Raw genomic sequence first — 8523 nt, forward strand, 5'->3', positions numbered from 1 at the left:
TTTAAGTGGGAGCCTCCTCGCCTCCAGATTGGACCCCTCAGTTTGGCAGCGCTGTCCTTCCCACTGACAGAAGGTTTACAGAGAGGGAAAAATAATTCTGTTTCAAATTCTGCCAGGGCACGTAAGTTGTTTTCAGGCTGCCATTTATCGTGTGATTCTCTGAAGATTTAATATTTAAGAAAAAACTGCGGTGCACCTGTCTGGGGGAAAAGTGCCTTGTCTTACGGCAGCACAATTTTTACTAAATCAATAAATTAAAATAGCTGTGTATTAGGATCTAGGAGTTGGCTTTCTTCGTTTAAGCTTCCCGCTCTTCATGTGGAGGGGGACTTGTTTCCGGTGTACCCACCTGCCCTCTGTAACCAGCCAGAGATTTCCTGAGGGTTTCTGGCACCGGCTTTGCCCAGCAACCTCCTTGTGGTACTATTTGTGGCCACATCCTAAGTGATTCAGCCACCCGCTATCTTTGGAGCTTTGTTTCATCTCACACAAAGCTCTTTTCAGCTCCACTTTGACATTCTGCTATCATGCCACGGCTCTGCCCGGCCAGAGAGAATAATGTGACCATTCACTATCTGTCTTAGAGCAGAAACGGGCTATTTAGCATTTTGGCTGACAGACTGGATGGTGACAAGAAGAGACCAGGATCCTGCCACTTCTCATAAAGATGAAACATCTTAGCCTTAAAACATGGCTCTCTATGAGTGCGAACTGTTTTTCCATTGGTTCTCACTTTTGACATCGGGCCCAAGTGGCTTGGGTCTTCCCTATGGGGTCCTTCCCTCGCTGTCCTGTTTGTGGTGAGTTTATTGGCCCAGAATTCACTGAAGTTATCGAAAGCTATGGAGACGTTCAGCCAAAGTTGTTGAATACTAAAATCCTGTTGTTGTTCTTGGAAGCTCACGCATGTGTACGGTGAACTTGTCCAGGTTTTCCTTTTTTCTTTATCCTCTTGGTTTCTCGGGCTGTTTTCTATAGCTGGTCCAGTTTAAAAAGCTATTTGTGGTCATATCGGATGTGAGAATAATAGAGAACTCAAGAAAAGGGGGATATTGGATTTGCTTCATGGAATATTTCACACCACTGGTAGCTTCCAGGTCAGAAGTATTTTAAACTGGGGTCCCCACTTGGGGAGCAAGCTTGTGACCAGGACGGTGAAAAACATCCACTTCCAACCAATCACATGAAGTTTATTCAAAAACGACTCGCCTTATGGGGGGAGAGAAAAATGACAACCATGATTTATACTTTACTGATAAATACGTCATTGCCCCACCTTTGCTCAGCCCTAACACCAGCTATACTAATTCCAACCCTTTACTGGGAGTCTCAGGGGAGTGTGTGCACCAGTGTGCTTCCACATTGACAATCGCACTGGGAGTGACCGGAAGTTTCAATAACGCTCACGCTATCTGTGCTTCAACCAGGCCAAAGTAGAGCACAGTTCCTCCTTACACATTTCAGGAGACCTCACCCTTAGACAGTTTAATGTCACTGGAGTTAGAAGCAGTTGTGTCATGGAGAAGAACTCTGCCCGACGTTGGACTTTGAGGGCCTGGTGACATTTTCTTACCAACGTGTGATCTTAGCTGAAGGGACTCTTTTTTTTAAAAAGTAATTTTTTTATTGGATTTTTTATTTGCATTTCAAATGTTATCCCCTTTCCCGGTTTCCCCTCCAGAAACTGGCTATCCCATCCCTCTTCCCCCTGCTTCTATGAGGGTGCTCCCCCACCCACCCATCCACTTCCTCCCTCCTTTCCACCCTGACATTCCCCTACAGTGGGGCGTCAAGCCTTGACAGGATCAAGGGGCTCTCCTCCCATTGATGTCCAACAGCGCCACCCTCTGCTACATATGTGACCGGAGCTATGGGTCCATCCATATATATTCTTGGGATGGCAATTTGGTCCCTGGGAGTTCTGGGGTGGTTGATATTGTTGTTCTTATGGGGTTGCAAACCCCTTCAGCTCCTTCAGTCCTTTCTCTAACTCCTCCATTGGGGACCCCATTTTCAGTTCAATGGTTAACTGTGAGCATCTGCCTCTGTATTTGTCATGCTCTGGCAAAGCCTCTCAGGAGACAGCTATATCAGGCTCCTGTCAGTACGCACTTCTTGGTATCAGCAATATTGTCTGGGTTTGGTGACTTCATGTATATGGACTGGATCCCCAGATGGGGCAGTTATTAGATGGCCTTTCCTTCAGTCTCTACTCCACACTTTGTCTCCTTATTTCCTTCTGTGAGTATTTTTGTTCCCCCTTCTAAGAAGGTCTGATGCATCCACACTTTGGTCTTCCTTCTTCTTGAGCTTCATGTGGTCTGTAAATTGTATCTTGGGTATGCCGAGCTTTTGGGCTAATATCCACTTATCAGTGAGTACATATCATGTGTGTTCTTTTGTGATTGAGTTACCTCACTCAGGATGATATTTTCTAGTACCATCCATTTGCCTAAGAATTTCATGAAGTCATTGTTTTTAATAGCTGAGCAGTACTCCATTGTGTAAATGTACCACTTTTTCTGCATTCATTCCTCTGTTGAGGGACATCTGGGTTCTTTCCAGCTTCTGGCTATTATAAATAAGGCTGTTATGAACATAGTGGAGCATGTGACCTTGTTATACGTTGGAGCATCATTTGGGAATATGCCCAGGAGTGGTACAGCTGAGTTCTTAGGTAGATGTCCAATTTTCTGAGGAACTGCCAGACTGATTTCCAGAGTGGTGGTACCAGCTTGTAATCCCACCAACAATGGAGGAGTGTTCCTCTTTCTCCACATTCATACCAGTACCTGAGTTTTTGATCTTAGTCATTCTGACTGGGGTGAGGTGGAATCTCAGGGTTGTTTTGATTTGCATTTCCCTGATGACTAAGGATGTTGAATGTTTCTTTAGGTGTTTTGTGGCCATTCGATATTCCTCAGTTGAGAATTCTTTGTTTAGCTCTGTACCCCATTTTAATAGGGTTATTTGGTTCTCTGGAGTCTAACTTCTTGAGTTTTTCGTATATATTGAATATTAGCCCTCTACTGGATGTAGGATTGGTAAAGATCTTTTCCCAATCTGTTGGTTGCATTTTGTCCTAATGACAGTGTCCTTTGCCTTACAGAAGCTTTGCAGTTTTATGAGATCCCATTTGTCGATTCTTGATCTTAGAGCATAAGCCATTGGTGTTCTGTTGAGGAAATTTTCCCCAGTGCCCATGTGTTTGAGGCTCTTCCCCACTTTTTCTTCTATTAGTTTGAGTGTACCTGGTTTGATGTGGAGGCCATTGATCCACTTGGACTTAAGCTTTGTACAGGGTGATAAGCATGGATCGATCTGCATTCTTCTACATGTTGACCTCCAGTTGAACCAGCACCATTTGCTGAAAATGCTATCTTTTTTCCATTGGATGGTTTTGGCTCCTTTGTCAAAAATCAAGTGACCATAGGTGTGTGGGTTCATTTCTGGGTCTTCAGTTCTATTCCACTGATCTATCTGCCTGTCTCTGTACCAATACCATGCAGTTTTTATCACTATTGCTCTGTAATACTGCTTGAGTTCAGGGATGGTGATTCCCCCTGAAGTCCTTTTATTGTTGAGAATAGTTTTCGCTATCCTGGATTTTTTGTTATTCCAAATGAATTCACAAATTGCTCTTTCTAACTCTATGAAGAATTGAGGTGGAATTTTGATGGGGATTGCATTGAATCTGTAGATCGCTTTTGGTAAAATGGCCATTTTTTACAATATTAATCCTGCCAATCCATGAGCATGGGAGATCTTTCCATCTTCAACTTTTTTCTTCAGAGACTTGAAGTTCTTGTCATACAAATCTTTCACTTACTTGGTTAGAGTCACACCTAGTTCTTTTATATTATTTGTGAAGGGTGTTGTCTCCCTAATTTCTTTGAGTAGAGGAGGCTACTGATTTGTTTGAGTTAATTTTATACACCGACACTTTGCTAAAGTTGTTTATTAGGTTTAGGAGTTCTCTGGTGGAATTTTTGGGGTCACTTAAGTATACTATCATATCATCTGCAAATAGTGGTATCTTGACTTCTTCCTTTCCAATCTGTATCCCTTTGACCTTCTTTTGTTGTCTAATTGCTCTGGCTAGGACTTGAGTACTATATTAAATAGGTAGGGAGAGAGTGGGCAGCCTTGTCTGGTCCCTGATTTTAGTGATTTTCAAGTTTCTCTCCATTTGATGTTGGCTACTGGTTTGCTGGATGTGACTTTTACTATGTTTAGGTATGGGCCTTGAATTCCTGATCTTTCCAAGACTCTTATCATGAAGGGGTGATGAATTGCTTTCTCAGCATCTAATGAGATGATCATGTGTTTTTTTTTTCTTTGAGATTGTTTATGTAGTGGATTACATTAATGGATTTTCATATATCGAACCATCCCTGCATCCCTGGGATGAAGCCTTTTTGATCATGACCGATGATCATTTTGATGTGTTCTTGGATTTGGTTTGTGAGAATTTTACTGAGTATTTTTTACTCAATTTTATTGAGTATTTTTGCATCAATATTCATAAGGGAAATTAGTCTGAAGTTCTTTTTCTTTTCAGGGTCTTTGTGTGGTTTAGGTCTAAGCATAATTGTGGCTTCGTAGAAGGAATTGGGTAGTATTCCTCGTGTGTCTATTTTGTGGAATAGTTTGTAGAGTATTGGTATCAGGTCTTCTATGAAGGTCTGATAGAATTCAGCATTGAACCCATCTGGTCCTGAACTTCTGTTTTCTTGGTTGGGAGACATTTAATGACTGTTTCTATTTCTTTAGGGGCTATGGACTGTTTAGATGGTTTATCTGATCCTGATTTAACTTTGGTACCTGGTCTAGAAAATTGTCCATTTCATCCATATTTTCCAGTTTTGTTGAGTATAGGCTTTTGTGTTGTAATAAATATTAAAATACCCTCATATCCTTGCTTGCCAACCTCGTAGAGCCACATGGCCTTAGCAGGGTATATTTATCTCTGTGGCAGCCATGGCCACATGCTGCCAAGCTACCCCCAGCTCTTCTCTGTCCCTGGTGGTCAGTGGTCTCTCTGCTCTGGTTGTTAGCCTCATGCCACACTCTCCTGGCTGACTCTGCCACAAACTCTGCTCACATTCCCTGCAGGGTAAAATCAGGACTCTAGAGGTCCCAACAGTGGCTGGTCCCTGTGGGTCTGTGACCCACTCTGGTCCCAGCTCTCCGCTGCTGCTCTGTTTACATTCCCAGCATCTGCCCCCTAAAGGTTATAGTATCAACTTTCAACAACCCGTTAAAAATCAAGACTCAATAAGTTTATAATTTATCAATCTGATTTATATATAAAACTCTTAATCCACAAAAAGGTCCACATAATAAACTCACAACCGATTGATAATGATACAACCCACCCACCTAGATAAGATAAATTGACCTATAAAAATCCACCGTGTAAGAAATAGTCCTAACAACCTGTGGCCATTTAAGGCCACATGGATCTGAGTCACCCTTCTCTGTCTCCATCTTGGCTCCTGTCTCTTTCTCCTCTTCTCTCCCGCCTTACAAAAACCTTGTCCCCACCTAACTTTTTACTGTCCAATTACAGGCCTCACCTTAACTTGTGCCAGCCCTCACCTGCATATAGACGTCAACCTGTACTTCTGTAGTAAGATCTGATGAGGTTTTGAATTTCCTCAGTTTCTGTTGTTATGTCTCCCTTTTTGTTTCTGATTTTGTTAATTAGGATACACTCTCTGTGCCCTCTGGTTAGTCTGACTAAGGGTTTATCTATCTTGTTGATTTTCTGAAAGAACCAGCTCCTGGTTTTGTTGATTCTTTGTGTAGTTCTTTTTGTTTCTACTTGGTTGATTTCAGCCCTGAGTTTGATTATTTCCTGCCTTCTACTCCTCCTGGGTGCATTTGCTTCTTTTTGTTCTAGAGCTTTTAGGTGTGCTGTCAAGCTGCTAGTGTATGCCCTCTCCTGTTTCTTTTTGGAAGCACTCAGAGCTATGAGTTTTCCTCTTAGCACTGCTTTCATTGTGTCCCTTAAGTTTGGATACATTGTGCCTTCATTTTCATTAGATTCTAAAAAGTCTTTAATTTCTTTATTTCTTCCTTGATCAGGTTATCATTGAGTAGAGCATTGTTCAGCTTCCGTGTGTATGTGGGCTTTCTGTCGTATTTGTTGTTATTGGAGACCAGCCTTAGTTTGTGGTGATCTGATAGGATGTATCTTCTTGTGTCTGTTGAGGCCTATTTTGATTGTCAGTTTTGGAGAAGGTACCTTAAGGTGCTGAGAAGAAGGCATATTCTTTTGTTTCAGGATGGAATGTTCTATAGCCATCTGTTAAAACCATTTGGTTCATAGCTGCTGTTAGCTTTACTGTGTCTCTGTTTAGTTTCCATGATCTGTCCACTGCTGAGAGTGGGGTGTTGAAGTCTCCCACTATTGTGTGAGGTGCAATGTGTGTTTGAGCTTTAGTGATCTCTTTTGTGAGTGAGGGTGCCCTTGTATTTGGAGCATAGATATTAAGAATCGAGAGTTAATCTTGGTGGATTTTTTCCTTTGACGAGTATTGTGTCCTTCCTTGTCTTTTTGGAAAACTTTCGGTTGAAAGTCAATTTTATTGGATATTAGAATGGCTACTCCAGCTTGTTTCTTGGGATCATTTGCTTGGAAAATTGTTTTCCAGCCTTTTACTCTGAGGTAGTCTCTGTCTTTGTCTATGAGGTGTGTTTCTTGTACGTAGCAAAATGCTGGGTTCTGTTTACGTATCCTCTCTGTTAGTCTATGTCTTTTCATTGAGAAATTGAGTCCATTGATGTTAAGAAATATTAAGAAACAGTGATTGTTTCCTGTTATTTTTGTTTTTAGAAGTGGAATTATGTTTGTGTGGCTATCTTCTTTTGGTTTAGTTGAAAGGAGATTACTTGCTATTTCTAGGGTGTATTTTCCCTCCTTATGTTGGAGTTTTCCATTTATTATCTTTTGTAGGGCTGGATTTGTGGAACGATACTGTGTAAATTTGGTTTTGTCATGGAATATCTTGGTTTCCTCCATCTATGTCAATTGAGGGTTTTGCTGGATATAGTATCCGTAGTGACCTAGCAAAAGTTGATGTGTCTGCTGTGACAGAGTGGGACATAATGTCCTAGTTCCATTTTCTCATACTGCGATGAAATACAGACAAAACTAATGCAGGAGCACTCACAGACCTAGGTGACATTTGTGGGGTAGCATTTGTGTTCTCTTAGGGTCTGTATGACATCTGTCCAGGATCTTCTGGCTTTCATTGTCTCTGGTGAGAAGTCTGGTGTAATTCTGATAGGTCTGCCTTTATATGTTACTTGACCTGTTTCCCTTACTGCTTTTAATATTCTTTCTTTGTTTTGTGCATTTGGTGTTTTGACTATTATGTGATGGGAGGAGTTTCTTTTCTGGTCCAATCTATTTGGAGTTCTGTAGGCTTCTTGTATGTTCATGGGCATCTCTTTCTTTAGGTTAGGGGAGTTTTCCTCTATTATTTTGCTGAATATATTTACTGGCCCTTTAAGTTGGAAATCATCACTCTCTTCTATACCTATTGTCCTTAAGTTTGATCTTCTCATTGTGTCCTGGATGTTTTGGGTTAGGAGCTTTTTGTGTTTTACATTTTCTTTGATGGTTGTGTCAATGTTTTCTATGGTATCTTCTGTCTCTGAGATTCTCTCTTCTATCTCTTGTATTCTGTTGGTGATACTTGGGGCTATGACTCCCGATCTCTTTCCTAGGTTTTCTATCTCCAGGGTTGTCTTCCTTTGTGATTTCTTTATTGTTTCTATTTCCATTTTTAAATCATGGATGGTTTTGTTCAATTCCTTCACCTGTTTACTTCTGTTTTCCTGTAATTCTTTAAGGGATTTTTGTGTTTCCTCTTTAAGGGCTTCTACTTGTTTACCTGTGTTGTCCTGTATTTCTTTAAGGGAGTTATTTATGTCCTTCTTAAAGTCCTCTATCATCATCATGGGATGTGATTTTAAATCCAAATCTTGTTTTGCTGCGGTGTTGGGATATCAAGTATTTGCTTTGGTGGGAGAACTGGGCTCTGATGATGCCAAGTAGTCTTGGTTTCTGTTGCTTAGGTTCCTGCACTTGCCTCTTGCCCTCAGGTTGTCTCTAATGTTAGCTGGTCTTGCTTTCTCTGACAGTGGCTTGACTCTCCTGTAAGCTTGTGTCTCAGCACTCCTCTCTCAGCAAAAGTTGGAGTCTTTCTCCTGAATCTGAATTCTGAATCTGGTTCGTTCTAGGATTGCTCTGTTCAGTGGAATATGGTAGCAATTACGTTGGAGCAGTTTGCCTAGTCGTCTAGTTGTTTCTCTTGGAGTTAGAAGTAACCATGTAGGAAACATAATCATCTCAAGACTAGTGTGCCATGAGAAGTCCCAAGCCAGGGGGGAAAGGTTTTGGAGAATGAAAGGAAAGAGAAAGGTAGAGATGGAGATGAGGAGAGAGAGAGAGAGAGAGAGAGAGAGAGAGAGAGAGAGAGAGAGAGAGAGAGAATGTTAGAGTTCTCCTGA

Source organism: Rattus norvegicus, chromosome 15, assembly GCF_036323735.1.
Source record: "Rattus norvegicus strain BN/NHsdMcwi chromosome 15, GRCr8, whole genome shotgun sequence".
In the NCBI taxonomy this organism is placed as follows: Eukaryota; Metazoa; Chordata; class Mammalia; order Rodentia; family Muridae; genus Rattus; species Rattus norvegicus.